Source organism: Bufo bufo, chromosome 2 (genome assembly GCF_905171765.1).
Source record: "Bufo bufo chromosome 2, aBufBuf1.1, whole genome shotgun sequence".
Lineage (NCBI taxonomy): Eukaryota > Metazoa > Chordata > Amphibia > Anura > Bufonidae > Bufo > Bufo bufo.
Genome location: NC_053390.1, coordinates 393256097 through 393274661, shown reverse-complemented (window position 1 = coordinate 393274661; position 18565 = coordinate 393256097). Strand labels below are relative to the sequence as shown.

Below are 18565 nucleotides of genomic sequence, written 5' to 3'. Positions count from 1 at the left end.
CACTAACTTGTGACAAAAAATAAAAAGTTCTATGAACTCACTATGCCCATCAGCGAATACCTTAGGGTGTGTACTTTCCGAAATGGGGTCATTTGTGGGGTGTTTGTACTGTCTGGGCATTGTAGAACCTCAGGAAACATGACAGGTGCTCAGAAAGTCAGAGCTGCTTCAAAAAGCGGAAATTCACATTTTTGTACCATAGTTTGTAAACGCTATAACTTTTACCCAAACCATTTTTTTTTTACCCAAACATTTTTTTTTTATCAAAGACATGTAGAACAATAAATTTAGAGCAAAATTTCTATATGGATCTCGTTTTTTTTGCAAAATTTTACAACTGAAAGTGAAAAATGTCATTTTTTTGCAAAAAAATCGTTAAATTTCGATTAATAACAAAAAAAGTAAAAATGTCAGCAGCAATGAAATACCACCAAATGAAAGCTCTATTAGTGAGAAGAAAAGGAGGTAAAATTCATTTGGGTGGTAAGTTGCATGACCGAGCAATAAACGGTGAAAGTAGTGTAGGTCAGAAGTGTAAAAAGTGGCCTGGTCTTTCAGGGTGTTTAAGCACTGGGGGCTGAGGTGGTTAATAAAAAAAAAAAAAAAAAAAAAAAAAAAAAAAGGAAAAATATATGTCATAAGTGCCGTCCAGGGGTGACGTTACATTGTACTACAACCATTTACGGGGTGTATTAAAAGGAAAAATACATACGTCCGATTAGCCGTTCTGCAGTGAATTGTGCATGTTATATTTCTTTTTTTGGGGTGTATTAATAGGTAAAAAAAAGGAAAAAATATATGTCATAATCGGCGTTCAGCGGTGAAGTTACATTGTACTACAGCAATTTACATGGTGTATTAAAAGGAAATATATGAACGTCCCATTAACTGTTCTGCGGTGAATTGTGATATTTCTTTGTTTGGGGTGTAGTAATAGGAAAAATAATACGTCTTAATTGCAGTTTTGCGGTGAATTGTGATTATTTTTTTTGGGGGGGCGAAGGGGAGACTATTAATCAGAAAAAAAAAAATGTCTTAATTGCCATTCAGCGGTGAAGTTACATTGTACTACAGCCATTTACGTGTTGCATTAATAGGAAATATATGTACGACCCATTAGCCTTTCTGCGGTGAATTGTGATTGTTATATTTATTTTTTTGGGGATGTGAGAAACAAACGTGATAAACCTCTAAATCTCCAGACATGTGACTTTGAAACATAATAGTGATGTCAAAGTTCTGACCTTTTGTGTGTTAGAGACGATCAGAACAGGCATTAGAGGGGGAGATCTTGACACCATTTTGAAACAGAAAGAAGCTAGATGGACATATAGGTTGAACACCATTACCCCTTGTTGTCTTAATGAATATATTGATTTTCTGTGCTTTATTTAAATAATTGTGTTTGCACTTACCCGTCTATTGTTATTTTGTATCTATAGGTGAGGTAGGGTGCTATTTATAATTTACATTTTTCACCTAATACAGTGGGATGCGAAATTTTGGGCAACCTTGTTAATCGTCATGATTTTCCTGTATACAGTATGTGGGAAGTCTTTCTTTATGGCCATGAGATTTACCATTATCATTTGGCTATTACTACAAGAATATAATCTGATTCTCACACATATTATTGCTCCCATTCCTGTATCGTTAGTTTTTTTTGTTATATGTGGTCCCCTGATGAACTGACCCCAGAGAATGGTTCAGAGAAACGCGTCGGGACAAAGTTTGCATTCCTGGGACATATGATATGTGCTCCTTTTTTTTCCCCACTGGTGATCAAAACCTGGACGCCGCTGGTTTATTCAGGAGCATATATGTATTATGTGGGATTATTTTTTTTGTAACTTTATTATTTTCTTATACATGCTTTAACTTACGACATTACTATTGGACTGTAGTTATATTAGGTCTCTTCTCGGGTGGCGGTATCTATCCCTTGTCAGGGACATATAGGGCATATCAGGAGGTTCATGACACGGGATCGCCCCTATCAGGGCGGCAATTCCATTCTGCTAGGCAGGGCCTATAGTTTGATAGGGCAAGTGTGAGGGTGAGTCAATTTTCCTTTCCTTGTCCTGCCCAGCCTCATTGTTTTTAAGGGCACAAATTGGGTGATTTTTAATGATCATCAGTAAAGGTTAAGTTTTACACTGGTGAAGGTACTCTGTGATTACATTATAATGAAGTTACACTAGTGGCTACCTAACATCTGTCTATATCTATCAGAACTGTGAATACATTGAACTACAGCCATTTACGTGCTGTATTAATAGTAAATATATGTACATCCCATTAGCTGTTCTGCAGTGAATTGTAATTGTTATATTTCTTTTTTTGGGGTGTAGAAATAGGGAAAAAAAGCAAAAAATATATGTCTTAATTGCTGTTCAACAGTGAAGTTACATTGTACTACAGCCATTTACGGGGTGTATTAATAGGAAAGATACGTATGTCCTATTAGCCATTCTGCGTTGATTTTACATTGTTTTACTTTTTTATTGGGGGGTGTATTAATATAAAATAGAGGAAAAAATATATGTCATAATTGCTGTTCAGCGGTGAAGTTACATTGTACTACAGCCATTTACGTGGTGTATTAACAGGAAATATACGTACTTCCCATAAGCCGTTCTGCGGTGAATTGTGATTGTTATATTTTTTAGTTTGAGGTGTAGTAATAAAAAAAAAAGGAAAAAATATCTGTCTTAATTGCAGTTTACCGGTGAAGTTGCATTGTACTACAGCCATTTACGTGGTGTATTAAAAGAAAATATACGTACGTCCCATTAGCCGTTCTGCGCTGAATTGTGAATGTTATATTTCTTTGTTTTGGGTGTAGTAATAGGAAAAAGAATACGTCTTAATTGCCGTTCTGCGGTGAATTGTGATAATTTTTTTATTTTTTTTGGGTGGGGGGAGTTTATTCATCAGAAAAAAATATATATGTCATAATTGCCATTCGGCAGTGAAGTTACATTATACTACTGCCATTTACGTGGTGTATAAAAAGGAAATATACGTACGTCCCATTAGCCGTTCTGTGAATTGTGATTGTTATATTTCTTTTTTTGGGGTGAAGAAATAGAAAAAAAAAGAAAAAAAATGGGGCGGGAGTTCATTAATCAGAAAAAAAAGGCACGTGGGAGCAAGTGTTGCGAGCAGTCAGGCTGCTGTACCTGAGACCGTTGAGGGGGACATCAGTGACGTGCAGACAGTAGTGGATGATGATGATGTAGCCGATCGCACTTGGGAGCTGGGTGAAGAAGGGCCTTCATCATCATAAGGAGAAGAGGGTGGCAGCTTGATCATGAGGCAGCGGCTGAGCTAGCAGGGTGGCAGCGTGGCTGTGAGTCAGCAGTGGGAGGTCGGGAGCCAAACGTGCATGGGGTAGACCACCCGCTTCACAGGTGGTGGTGCAGGGGTTCACAGAGGCAGTAGTAGCAGGCAGTCAGCGCGGAGTGTCGGGGGGAAAATGCCATACTCGGCGGTGTGACAAATTTTTGTTAGGCCGCCGGAGGAGGTGAACATGTCCATTTGCCGAATTTGTGGGCAGAAGGTGAAGCGTTGCAAGGGTGCCAATGTTGGCACCACTGCCCTGCTTCAACACATGCAGCATCACCATAAAGTGGCCTGGGAGAACCGTAACTCTGATGTGGTGGTCCAGCCTGCCGCAGCAACCGCTGCATCACCTCGTGGCACGCACCCAATTTCATGTAGTCAAGGCTCCACCACCTTAGCCAAAGGGAGCTGTCTGTCCTTCCCATCATCTGCTGGTCCTGATGCTCCTGCTGCTTCTCGTCAGTCATTACATCAGCAATCGATGACTGAAGCGAGTGCTAAAAGACAACAGTATGCATGCACTCATCCAACGGAGAAGAAGCTGAACGTGCTCCTGCCCAAGTTGCTGGTGCTGCAGTCCCTCCCTTTCCAAGTGGTGGACACGAGGTGGAGAGTCCCAAGCCGTTATTTCTTTGCCAAAAAGGCAGTACCAGCCCTGCACACATATGTAGAACAGGTGGGCCAGTCCTTGAGCTTGTCGGTGTCTTCCAAAAGTGCACGGCAGCGCCGATGTGTGGGGCTGTAACTACGGTCAAGGACAATATATGTGCTTTACAGACCACTGGGTACACGTAGTTCCTTCCCAGCCACATCAGCAACTTGGTCAGGTGACGCTGCTTCCACCTACACCCTCTCACGCCGTTGGTCCTGTGACAATGTCCGCCTCTGCTTTCTCCTCCTCCACCGTGTCCTCAGCCTCCACTGCAGGGACAATTCACAGTGCCCCTCCAGCATACCACATGTGCAGGGCACGGTGGTGTCATGCTGTTCTGCACCTAGTTTTTCTGGGCGAACTGAGTCACATAGGGGAGGAACTGCTCTGCGTCCTTCATCAAGAAATCGAATCCTGGCTTTCTCCTTGACAACTCAAAATCGGAACCATGGTGACCGACAAAGGGAAGAATATGGTGTTAGCGCTGCATCAAGGAGGGCTGAGCCATTCTCGCTGCATGGTACATGTGTTCAATCTAGTTGTAAACCCTCCATATGTTGGACCGATTATATGAACAGAGAAAGGCCATAAACGATTTCTTGATGATACAGGCGGACAGAGGTACTCCCCTGTGTAACTTCGATGTTAGCCAGTGGAAGCTCATGTGTGAAACCTGCCGTTTGCTCGGGCCCTTTGAGGAGGCCACTTTATTTTTCAGTCGCCAGAACTACGGGATGAACAATGTAATTCCACTGCTTCATGTCCTGGAACAGATGCTGCAAAATCTGGCTGGCCGGGGGGGAATAGGAGCAGTACCAGCTCCATCAGCAGCAACTTAAGTCTAGAGTCGCTGATGAGCAGTTTTTTTCACCCGCCTACTGAAGAAACTACTCACCAGCAGCAGATAGACATAGAACCTGAACCAGCAGGTTGTGGCACACCCTGCCACCCCACATCGAAGATCCCCTGGACTACTGGGAAGCCAAACTCAATTTGTGGCTGCGACTGGTCGAGTTTGCCCTGGACAAGCTTTCCTGCCTGACCAGCAGTGTGGAATCAGAACGGGTGTGTAGGGTATATCAAAAGTTTACATATAATGCGCCTTATAGTAAAACAGACCTGTGCTATGATTCACTTGTAATCTGCGGAGGCATTCCTGATTATAAGTGAACCGTGTCACAGGGTACGTCTGTTTTACTATAAGGCGCATTAAATGTAAACTTTTGGCATATTTTATGCATTTGCAGTGCTGCTCTACGAATTATATATTCTCTTTGCCAGTGTAGTCTGCACGGCAGTTATTATTTGTGATACCATATTTTAGACATCTACAATACATGTAATGTGGTGTCTTGTTCAGCAACACTGCCTATGCAATATTGTGCCTAACTGACATACCTGTGGGCCTATGGGGTAATCATGTTATGTAATTACTGAACATATTCATGTTCTTGTATGATCTATCAGTGATTGTTGAAGATTTTATATCTCATCACCTTGGTAATAATTTGCTCAGTAGTGCAATTTATTTCCATCGTATATCCTGTAGGCATGGATCACTATATTGGGGATAACGCCCCTTGCAATGTTCTCTGTATCAATATCCATCTTGCCTTTTTATTTAGAATAATCTATTTTTTTTTTATATTTATTAATTAATAAAGATTGCTATATATTTTTTGTACATTTGGAGTCCCATTGCTTTCTTTGAATGTGTAGATCATCCACATTTGTCAACTACACTTTGACAAAAGAGACCCGTTTCTTCTGGCTACCTGCTTCAGCTACTATTCTGATGCTGCCACCCGCCTAATGCCACACCTGCTGCCAGGTGCTCCTATTGCCAGACACCATCATCAACTGGTACTGGTATTGCCCCCCACCTCCCCACTCTGTCACTGGGCCACTCTATGGTCTCTTCATCCTGCTGCCACATCACCACTCTGTGGTCTCCTCATGCTGCTGCAGGCTCACTACTCTGTGGTCTCCTCATGCTGCTGCCAGCTCACCACTCTGTGGTCTCCTCATGCTGCTGCCACATCACCACTCTGTGGTCTCCTCATGCTGCTGACAGCTCACCACTCTGTGGTCTCCTCATGCTGCTGCCAGCTCACCAGTCTGTGGTCTCCTCATGCTGCTGCCACCTCACCACTCTGTGGTCTCCTCATGCTGCTGCCTGCTCACCACTATGTCACTCTGTGGTCTCCTCATGCTGCTGCCACCTCACCACTATGTAACTGGGCCACTCTGGGGTCTTCTCATGCTGGTGCCACATCACCACTCTGTGGTCTCCTCATGCTGCTGCCACATTACCACTCTGTGGTATCCTCATGCTGCTGCCTGCTCACCACTATGTCACTCGGCCACTCTGTGGTCTCCTCATGCTGCTGCCACCTCACCACTATGTAACTGGGCCACTCTGTGGTCTTCTCATGCTGGTGCCACATCACCACTCTGTGGTCTCCTAATGCTGCTGCCACATTACCACTCTGTGGTATCCTCATGCTGCTGCTACTTCACCACTATGTCACTGGGCCACTCTGTGGTCTCCTCATGCTGCTGCCTGCTCACCACTATGTCACTGGGCCACTCTGTGGTCTTCTCAGGCTGCTGCCACCTCACCACTCTGTTATTGGGCCACTCTGTGGACTTCTCATGCTGTTCCCACCCTCCCCACTCCATGACTGGGCCACTATTTAGCCTTTTTGGCTTGGTTGACATAATCATTTATTTGACCCTTCTTCTGATCTGTCAGAAGGAAGGAAAAATGAGACGCACAACGGATCCTGTTTATATAACAGTTGTAAGGCCTGTATGACATGGTCCCTATTTTGCATCAGAGTTGGCAAAACACAGAAGACGTGCAAATATTCCATTCACATGTCATCTCTGTTTTGGATCCACTCCATCCAGAGGAAGGGCAAAATAATCTGAGATGTCAACACAAACTTACTTTTGACACCCTCTCCACTCTGTCAGGGGGGCTCTACTTGTATAAGCATTTAATAGATCAGGTTCTGTAGACATCTATGGGGAATCAGCTGACGACGGTGTAAAAGCAGTGAGCTTCTTCTTGGCGCTAACATCGATCTGTAAGGGTGAGTTCACACTTGAGTTAGTTGGTCAGTTTTGGCCCCATAACTGCACAAATAAGAAACATAGAAACATAGAATGTGTCGGCAGATAAGAACCATTTGGCCCATCTAGTCTGCCCAATATACTGAATACTATGGATAGCCCCCGGCCCTATCTTATATGAAGGATGGCCTTATGCCTATCCCATGCATGCTTAAACCCCTTCACTGTATTTGCAGCTACCACTTCTGCAGGAAGGCTATTCCATGCATCCACTACTCTCTCAGTAAAGTAATACTTCCTTATATTACTTTTAAACCTTTGCCCCTCTAATTTAAAACTGTGTCCTCTTGTGGTAGTTTTTCTTCTTTTAAATATGCTCTCTTCCTTTACCGAGTTGATTCCCTTTATGTATTTAAAAGTTTCTATCATATCTCCTCTGTCTCTTCTTTCTTCCAAGCTATACATATTAAGGTCCTTTAACCTTTCCTGGTAAGTTTTATCCTGCAATCCATGTACTAGTTTAGTAGCTCTTCTCTGAACTCTCTCTAGAGTATCTATATCCTTCTGGAGATATGGCCTCCAGTACTGCGCACAATACTCCAAGTGAGGTCTCACCAGTGTTCTGTACAGCGGCATAAGCACTTCACTCTTTCTACTGCTTATACCTCTCCCTATACATCCAAGCATTCTGCTGGCATTTCGTGCTGCTCTATTACATTGTCTTCCCACCTTTAAGTCTTCTGAAATAATTACTCCTAAATCCCTTTCCTCAGATACTGAGGTCAGGACTGTGTCAAATATTCTATATTCTGCCCTTGGGTTTTTACGCCCCAGGTGCATTATCTTGCACTTATCCACATTAAATTTCAGTTTCCAGAGTTCTGACCATTCTTCTAGTTTTCCTAAATCCTTTTCCATTTGGCGTTTCCCTCCAGGAACATCAACCCTGTTACATATCTTTGTGTCATCAGCAAAAAGACAAACCTTACCAGCGAGGCCTTTTGCAATATCACTTAAGAAGATATTAAACAAAATCGGTCCCAGTACAGATCCCTGTGGAACCCCACTGGTAACATGACCTTGTTTTGAATGTTCTCCATTGACTACAATCCTCTGTTGTCTGTCACTCAGCCACTGCCTAATCCACTCAACAATATGGGAGTCCATGCTCAATGACTGCAGTTTATTGATAAGTCTTCTATGTGGGACAGTGTCAAAAGCCTTACTAAAATCTAGATATGCGATGTCTACTGCACCTCCACCGTCTATTATTTTATTCACCCAGCCAAAAAAATCTATAAGATTTGTTTGACATGATCTCCCTGAAGTAAACCCATGTTGTTTTTCATCTTGCAATCCATGGGATTTTAGATGTTCCACAATCCTATCCTTTAATAGGGTTTCCATTAATTTGCCTACTATTGATGTCAGACTCACTGGTCTATAGTTGCTCGATTCCTCCCTACTACCTTTCTTGTGAATGGGCACGACATTTGCCCATTTCCAATCTTCCGGGACGACTCCTGTTACTAATGATTGGTTAAATAAATCTGTTAACGGTTTTGCCAGCTCACCACTAAGCTCTTTTAATAATTTTGGGTGTATCTCATCAGGCCCCTGTGACTTATTTGTCTTCACCTTAGACAGTAAACTTAGAACATCTTCCTCTGTAAAGATACATGCATCAAACGATTTATTAGTCATTCTTTCTAGTGGAGGTCCTTCTCCTTGTTCTTTTGTAAAAACTGAACAGAAGTATTCATTAAGGCAGTCGGCTAGCCCTTTATTCTCTTCTACAATAAGTGAAGTGTGCAGTGATTCTAAGAGCGACGCCTGTCATCTGCGTGTCATACTGACTCATAGTATTTCTTCACTACCACAGCAGACTCCCTATGCGTGTTGCTGCAAGGCACAGTGTTCTACATCACTATACAGGCTCTCTGCAGCCAGGAAATAGCTTTTTTTTTTACGCGATTTGCCACACATTTCAAAAAATTCAGCGAACCTTTCGAATCTAATTTTTGAGAAATCCGCTCATCTCTTTTTTTTTTATTAATCATCCGGCAATACACGTTTTTTAAAAATAACTATAACAACATTATTCTTTAAACCCCCCCCCCCCTTCCCCCGTGATGCGTCTACATTAACCGGTTCTAAGACTGGGGAAAGTGGTGACAAGTGAGGACCGGAAGTTCTATGAATTCCAGTCTCCCCAGATTTCAATCCATTTTTTCTCTGTGTTTCTCTGCTTATACAGAATATACTCATATCTCTTAGTAATGTTTATTAGATTTAACCATGTATTTATAGTAGGACTCTTTCGCGAAAACCAGGAACGTGCTATCAAATGACGTGCTATCTTGAGTAAAAGATTATTTTTTTATATTGCTGACAGCCCACCTTGGCCAGCTCACCTAGTACCCAACATTCAGCGAAAAAAGGGATCCGCACCTTCAGTTTCCCTTCAATATATTTATGAATAGCTCCCCAATATTGTTTCAGTTCTGCACAGGACCAAAACCTATGGAGATAGTCCGCTTCAGGGACATCGCACCTAGGACAGTTAGAGTTTTTCCTAATCCCGCATCTATTAAGCCAGATAGATGTAATATAAAGTCTATGCAGAATATTAAACTGCACCACCACGTGATTAAAATGATGTAAAACCAATTTTAAATTCAGAGTTACCTTCTCCTGGTCATCCACATGGATCATTGGACACTCATTTTTCCAAGTCCCCTGACCAGGAGAACAAGTATCTCCAAATCGAGTTATTAATAAATTTTTATAAAGGTGAGAAATCTTCATCTTCTGATCTAAATTCCCTAACCACTCATTAAATTGTGTTAAAGTGTTTATTTGAAGCCTATTTTTCTCCTGTATACTCAAAAGTGCCGATGTTAACTGTAAATACCGAAACCATAATAATCTCTGTTCTTTTTTTCTTTGTGATAATTCTACATATGAAATAATATCTCCATTACTTACTACCTGTGTCAAATATACAATATTACTTTTTTGCCAATATTGTTCCTTAACTAGTGTATCTAAAGTTTTAAAATGGTGATTATACCATAAAGGAACCTTTCACTCCACACCATAATCTAATAGCCTGCCATGACTTCACAAAAAGATTCCTGGCTAATCTAAATTCCCTATCGGAGTTGATCAATTGATCAGACTCCAAGAGAGTAAAAAAAATATCATATGGAGATCTATTAACTAAGTCCCTGCAGAGTGGGCTATCCCTCCATTCACGAAAAAAACAAAACTGTGCAGCTAAAAAATAACCCTTAAAACAGGGGAGGTTAACTTCTCCACTCTCCAGGGGCTTATACCAATACCAATTTAAGTCTAACCCGTTTCCTGCCCCAGAGTAGATCTTTAATAATTCTTTCAATCAACTTAAAATACCTATCCGGGATCCAAACTGGAGAATTCCTAAAGAGATAGAGTAACTGAGGAAGAATCACCATCTTGACTAAAGATATTCTATCAGTCTTTGACAAAGGTAATCGAAGCCAAGTTGTTATTTTTAACCTTAACTTATTTATCAATGGCATCAAGTTAAGCGGAATGAAATCTTCCACCCTAGGGGAGACTGTGATGCCGAGATACTCAAAAGAATTAACAATTTTCAAGGTGTTCAATGGGCTATAGAAATCCGCTCATCTCTAGTCATTGCCATTGAGTATCATTGAAGCTATAATTTAAGTCTATGCCAGAGGGACAACTAGCTCAGGCCTTTCCTCAGCATGAAACCCTTCTTCTGCCAGGAAGGAGACTGGAGAAGCCAGTCAAATGCCTCGACTGTATTGTTTTGTACATGAATCGCTCCAGTAAAGAAGCACCCTGGTTTACTGCAGACCCTGACTCTCTGGACTTATTTCCCATTGGGCTGCACCACGCCTTACCATCCCTTCCGGAGAGCAGCAACACATGGTGACACCTCGACGGTGATCGGGTGATCTAGCGTAACGTTGGGGCCAACCCAAACCTGGCCACTACACTGGAACTCTTCAATTCTGTAAATTAAGGCCGCATGTGTGTCATGTCCTCCTGGAAGCATGCCGCGGTACATGTATAATTGATAATAGTGAGTTCATTAGTGCCCCTTCACAATAGTAATGCCATTTTTTGTCCCCTCACAATAGTGATGCCCCTTAGTGCCCGTTAACAATAGTGATGCCCCTTAGTGCTCCTTCACAATAGTAATGTCCCCGTACTATCCTCTTCAAATATTGATACCCCTTACTACCGCCTCACAATAATGATGTCCTATTAGTACCCTTCAACATAGTAATGCCCCCTTAGTCTCAGCAGTCATTGAAGTTCAGGGGGTGGTACAAGTCCCCAGTGTCCACTTTGAGGCAGGAGTCCTCCTCTGCTAAGAGAAATTCCAGTCTCTTACCCCTTCAAATTACACAATTCTGCAGTCACCACTAGGGGAGCTTAGAAAATTACTGCTTACTGTTCATACTACATATGATATGTAGTGAGCGCCTTCTAGTGGTGACTGCAGGCAAACAGAATGGTCATTTCACTTTTAGGACTATGCATTGTATATGGAGCAATGTGTCCAAAAAATGAAATTGTGGCTGTAAAAGAAAGTGATAAGCACAGAATAAAGGGGTTTTGTCACTTCAGCAAGTGGCATTTATCATGAAGACAAAGTTAATATCAGCCACTTACTAATGTATTGTCATTACCCATATTGCTTCCTTAGCTAGCTTGATCCATTTTTCCATCAAATTATACACTGCTCATTTCCATGGTTATGACCACCCTGCAATCCATCAGCGGTGGTCTTGCTTGCACATTATAGAAAAAGGCTCTGGCCTCTCTGGTGATCAGGACCGTGGGAGCTCACATAGGTAGGTGCTTTTTTCTATAGTGTGCAAGCACGGCCACCACTGCTGGATTGCGGGGTGGTCGTAACCATGAAAACGAGCAGTGTATAAATGTGATGGAAAGATGAATCCAGCCGACAAAGGAGGCAATATGGACAATCACAATACATTAGTTAAGTGCCTTGTATTAACTTTCTCTACATAATAAATGCTATTGTCTGAAGTGACAAAACCCCTTTAAGCTTTCTGCTATTTTACCTGGTATCAGCCACTATGGAAAATGTATTCATTTCAGTGAAGAATTCAGACGAACTTTGAGGAAGAATTGTAGGTTACATAACTGGTTCATTTGCAAAACTGGCTCTGTAGACTCTCCCAGGCCGGCAGCAAAAACTTCAACCCTCCCCCAAAAGAAGAGGTGGACAAACTAACAATTTGAAATTCAGATCAGAATGGGAAACTAGTAAAGGCAGCGCTCCACACTGCGACGGCCCTGACTAGAATCTCCAATATGTTCTGCATATAGGGCCAGTTCCAAGTAACAGAACATTGGTTACAATGTATTATGGAATTGCTCTTTAGGCAATCTTTTTTTCTCTTCAAAATGATTTTCTAAATATTGCTCTCACCCAGCTTTCCGCACACCCTGAATGACACTGATAGATCTATTGCCAAGCATAACAGATCCGCCGGGTTTCTGTTATGCAGAACTTTGTTTTCAGTCCTGCAAAATGGAAACAAGAAGGGTCCGTTATGCTTGGCCATAGACTTATCCGTTATAATCCATAACAGAATTTGTACACAACCCGAACACCGAATCCGAACCTGTAAAGTTTGTGTTTACAAAACCCTACTTATCTCTATTCATTTTTTTTTTTTGCAGGCCGCAGCAGCAGCAGGGATACACAACGTGTATGTTTAAGGGCATGTAAGGCTGCAGCGGATGACATCATAAAAAGCTTGGCAGCTGATGACATCATAAAGTGCTTGGCAGCTGATGATGTCACAATGGTGATGTAAAAACCCTGCCCTCGCCTGTCTGGCTCAGACTTGGTACTGGTTGCCGGCTGGTAACTAGCTCTTCTATTTGCAGATTTGCAACTGGAGATATTAAGCATGTGAGGATCCTCACAATTCAGAGGTAAGTTACCACACCATATCTCACACAAGGAGACCTCACCAGGGGCAGCTATAGCAACACAAGGTGGTGTAGCCTTAGCCAAGGACTTTATGGGTGCCATGCTTTACCTTGCATCATCACCATCACTATTATGACCACCATCATTCTCATTCTCACAATGTCCTTTGACTGCACATCTAGGGTTAGGTTCACATTTGCATCTTCATTTCTGTTCCATCATAGGAACAGAAACACAAAAGTTATAGGCAGTGATGGATTCATCATATGAAGGACACTGAACGCCCTTACCTACAGACCCTACTGTCTGTCACGGGCTTTGTGAGGCTTTCAACGCGGTGTCCGTCACTTTATCATAATAATATTGCGTATGCTATACTATTTGTTTTGACAAATTTGCCAGAATCCGCTATGGAGGCTCCTAAGAGAACCTTCCATAATTCTACAGCTATATAATGACACCATGGTTTCCAGGGTGTGTGCAGCTGATGACATCATAAAGAGCCTGGCAGCTGTTGATGTCACAATGGTGCTGTAAGAACCCTGCTATCACCTGTCTGGGTAAGACTTGGTACTGGTTGTCGGCTCGTAACTAGCTCTTTAATTTGTGCATTTGCATCTGGAGATATTACTCATGTGAGGATCCTCACAATTCAGAGGTAAGATAATATATCTCATTGTATATGCTATATCTCATGCAAAGATAAATCACCAAAGGAGGGAGAGAAGGAGCAGAATTGAGGCTTCACCATTGCTGGGCTACCAGTGCCATATGAGCTGCTCTCAGGGGCGTACATAGAACTCACTGGGCCCCATAGCAAGAATCTGAATTGGGCCCCCTGACCCCACCCACTATCCACCCCTGGTCCGTCCCACCTCTTCTCCTGGCTCCTCCCATGCACACCCCCATTTGCCATGAAAGAAATGTATACATGACCTACTGAAACCGTTAGGGATAAATCTTTTTTATATTTTTTGTATTAAGCAACTTTGTTGCAGGCTTTAGCAGACTGGACATAGGACAGTGGACACAGGGCGCGATATGCATGCGAGCACAGCTGAACGAGTGAAGGGTAGGAGCCCACATACACATCGCTCCTCCTACCTGTGTCCACTGTGCTAAAGCCTTCCCCCCTGATTCCTATATGAGCCCCTAAGAGCCCCCCCTTCAAAACCCCACTGCTTGCTGCTGCCCTCAAGAATACTCAAAATACAACCTGCATACGCTGCCACTGGCTGATGACTTTCACTTGAGGGCGGCAGACGTGAGCACAGAGACGGAGGATGCTACGCGGGGTGCAGCACACACGCCTCTGTGTGTACTTGAGCGATACCTGCCAGCAATACACTGGCCAATCAGCAGCAACCTCTTTGCGCTGATTGGCCGGTATGAAATGCGGGCCCGAGGGAGAATAAGTGCCGCCGCCGCATATTAACTTTATTAAACTAGGGACTTGGGGGGAGGTAATTACATTATAGGAGGGGAAGATAGTGCAGATAGAGACCGGGGCAAGGTAATGGGGCTGGGGGAGAAATGGAAAGAGGGACTAGAACAGTTCAGAAGGAAAGGTGTAGGGTAAAAAATATACATAAACCTCTCAAATGTCTGTATACTAATGCCAGAAGCCTGACTAATAAAACTGGGGAACTGGAATTAGTGATGTGTGAGGAGGACTATGACATAGTGGGAATAACGGAAACATGGCTGGATGATAGCTATGACTGGGCGGTTAATGTACAAGGTTACAGTCTGTTTAGGAAGGATCGTCAAAACCAGAGGGGGGGGGTCTGCCTTTATGTAAAGTCCTGTCTAAAGCCCACACTCCCTCTATAAGTGAGGGACATGAACATGTGGAGTCACTGTGGGTAGAGATACATGGAGCTAAAAACAATAATAAATTACTAATAGGGGTTTACTATAAACCACCTAATATACCAGAGTCCACAGAAAATCTACTACTAAACGAGATAGACAAGGCGGCAAATCATAATGAGGTGGTTATTATGGTTATTATTCAACTACCCAGATATAGACTGGGAAACTGAAACTTGTATATCTCTTAAAGGAAACAGGTTCTTGGCAATAACCAAAGACAATTACCTCTCCCAACTGGTTCAGGACCCGACTAGAGGGACGGCCGTACTGGACTTAGCATTAACCAATAGGCCTGACAGAACAACAGACATGCAGGTTGGGGGACGCCTGGGAAACAGTGACCATAAAGTAATTACCTTCCAATTATCATTCAAAAGAGCGTTTCTACAGGGAGGACCAAAAATACCAAACTTCAAAAAAACAAAATTTAGCCAACTAAGAGAGGCCATAGGCCTAACTAACTGGGACAAAGTCCTCAAAAATAAAAATACAGCCACAAAATGGGATATCTTTAAAAGCATCCCAAAATCTCATTGTGAGAGGTACATACCGTATGGGAATAAAAGGTTAAGGAACAAAAAGAAACCAATGTGGATAAATAGAACCGTAAAGAAAGCAATAAATGACAAAAAGAAAGCACATAAATCACAAAAACAGGAGGGTAGCACGGAAGCACTGAAAAACTATAAGGAAAAAAATAGAACATGTAAAAAACAAATAAAAGCGGCCATACTAGAGACAATTGTCAAAGAGAGTAAAACTAACCCTAAAATGTTCTTCAATTATATAAATGTTAAAAGGTATAAATCTGAAGGTGTCGGCCCTTTAAAGAGTAATGAGGGGGGAGTCACAGAGAGCGACAAAGAGAAAGCAAAGCTGTTAAATATTTTTTTCTCCTGTATTCACTGAGGAAAATAAACTGTCAGATGAAATGCTGAATGTAAAAATAAATTCCCCATTAAAAGTGTCCTGTCTGACCCAGGAAGAAGTACAACAGCGACTTAAAAAGATTAAAATAGACAAATCGCCAGGACCGGATGGCATACACCCCCATATCCTAAGGGAATTAAATAATGTCATAGCCAAACCCTTATTTCTGATATTTTCAGACTCTATACTGACAGGGAATGTCCCACAGGATTGGCGCATAGCAAATGTGGTGCCAATATTCAAAAAGGTTTAACATCTGTTGTGGGTAAACTGTTTGAAGGTTTTCTAAGAGATGCTATCTTAGAGCATCTCAACGGAAATAAGCAAATAACGCCATGTCAGCATGGCTTCATGAGGGATCGGTCATGCCAAACTAATTTAATCAGTTTCTATGAGGAGGTAAGTTCTAGACTTGACCGCGGCGAATCAATGGATGTCGTATATATCTGGACTTCTCCAAAGCATTTGACACTGTACCACATAAAAGGTTAGTATATAAAATGAGAATGCTCGGACTGGGAGAAAATGTCTGTATGTGGGTAAGTAACTGGCTGAGTGATAGAAAACAGAGCGTGGTTATTAACGGTACACACTCAGATTGGGTCACGGTCACTAGTGGGGTACCTCAGGGGTCAGTATTGGGCCCTATACTCTTCAATATATTTATTAATGATCTTGTAGAAGGCTTGCATAGTAAAATATAAATTTTCGCAGATGACAATAAACTGTGTAAAGTAATTAACACTGAAGAGGACAGTATAGTACTACAGAGGGATCTGGATAGATTGGAGGCTTGGGCAGATAAGTGGCAGATGAGGTTTAACACTGACAAATGTAAAGTTATGCACATGAGAAGGAATAATGCAAGTCACCCGTACATACTAAATGGTAAAACACTCAGTAACACTGACATGGAAAAGGATCTAGGAATTTTAATAAACAGCAAACTAAGCTGCAAAAACCACTGTCAGGCAGCTGCTGCCAAGGCCAATAAGATAATGGGTTGCATCAAAAGGGGCATAGATGCCCGTGATAAGAACATAGTCCTACCACTTTACAAATCGCTAGTCAGACCACACATGGAGTACTGTGTACAATTCTGGGCTCCTGTGAACAAGGCAGACATAGCAGAGCTGGAGAAAGTCCAGAGGAGGGCAACTAAAGTAATAACTGGAATGGGGCAACTACAGTACCCTGAAAGATTATCAAAATTAGGGTTATTCACTTTAGAAAAAAGACGACTGAGGGGAGATCTAATTACTATGTATAAATATATCAGGGGTCAGTACAGAGATCTATCCCATCATCTATTTATCCCCAGGACTGTGACGAGGGGACATCCTCTGCGTCTGGAGGAAAGAAGGTTTGTACACAAACATAGTAGAGAATTCTTTACGGTGAGAGCAGTGAGACTATGGAACTCTCTGCCTGAGGAGGTGGTGATGGTGAGTCCAATAAAGGAATTCAAGAGGGGCCTGGATGTATTTCTGGAGTGTAATAATATTACAGGCTATAGCTACTAGAGAGGGGTCGTTGATCCAGGGAGTTATTCTGATTGCCTGATTGGAGTCGGGAAGGAATTTTTTATTCTCCTAAAGTGGGGAAAATTGGCTTCTACCTCACAGGATTTTTTTTTTTGCCTTCCTCTGGATCAACTTGCAGGATGACAGGCCGAACTGGATGGACAAATGTCTTTTTTAGGCCTTATGTACTATGTTACTCTGAATAAATGTCTGTGCACAGTAGACGGAGGGGGCGGGGCCTTCCGTACGCTCTGGGTCCCCCCAGGTGCCGCGTGCCCCACAGCAACAACGTGGTCTGCCTATATTGGCAGTACGCCACTGGCGGCTCTCCCCTCTTGCATTCCACAACTTATGGACAAGTGTAGTTCTGTTTCTGGAAGAAAGCAACCATATTTTTTGAATCCTGGACAACCCCTTTAAAATGGGTAGAAAAACATGGTTGCTTTTCTTAAAAACGGCGCCTCACTAGCCCACAGGTTGGGCATGGTATTGCAGCTTAGTTCAAAGAAGCTGAGGTACTGTTCAGTACAATCTACAGTATGCACAGGCATGGTGCTGTTTCTGGATGAATACAGCCATATTTTCCTTTGGTAATTAAACATTCCCGGGTCAGTTGGTGGTTAGCAAGGCTGGTGATGACTAATCCAGGCCATTTGAGACATTCCTGCTGCTTTATACATAAAGTGCAGAGAACTAACATTCATAATATAATTGGATTAAGCCTTAAAATTCATGATATTTAATGATGTCACATTATCTTTCCATGATAGATGCCTTGTAAAATCTTGAAGTCTTTGAACATGGGTCCATCACCTGGACGCCAATGTAAATACAAGATACTACTTGACTTTGTGGCTACCTTGGACCTGATGTCGGTGCCACTGATTGAAGGTAGCATGTCGGCTATTGTGTCATCAATGGAGTCCAGCTACCTGATGAGCAAGATTGGCTTACTGAAGGAGTACCTGAGATTGCTGGAAGAATCAGAGATGATCAATGCCTTCAACTTCTTCTCCACCATATCATCTGCAAGAGAAGATGGTGTTCATTTTCTAACTGATGGTCTCATCGGTAAAATCTGCCAACAAATGATACTTGCCGAAAGCCAAAATCGACAGGATGTGATGGGCGCTGCCATGATGCTACTGAGTAACATCTCTTCACTTAATTTCA

At 42.3% G+C, this 18565-nt stretch overlaps 1 protein-coding gene across 1 annotated transcript in view; it reads right to left on the bottom strand.

Annotated features, from left to right (window-relative positions):
- Positions 1 to 18565, bottom strand: part of SLC24A2 (solute carrier family 24 member 2) — a 330968-nt gene that overhangs the window by 136913 nt on the left and 175490 nt on the right. The gene's annotated exons all lie outside the window — the stretch shown is intronic.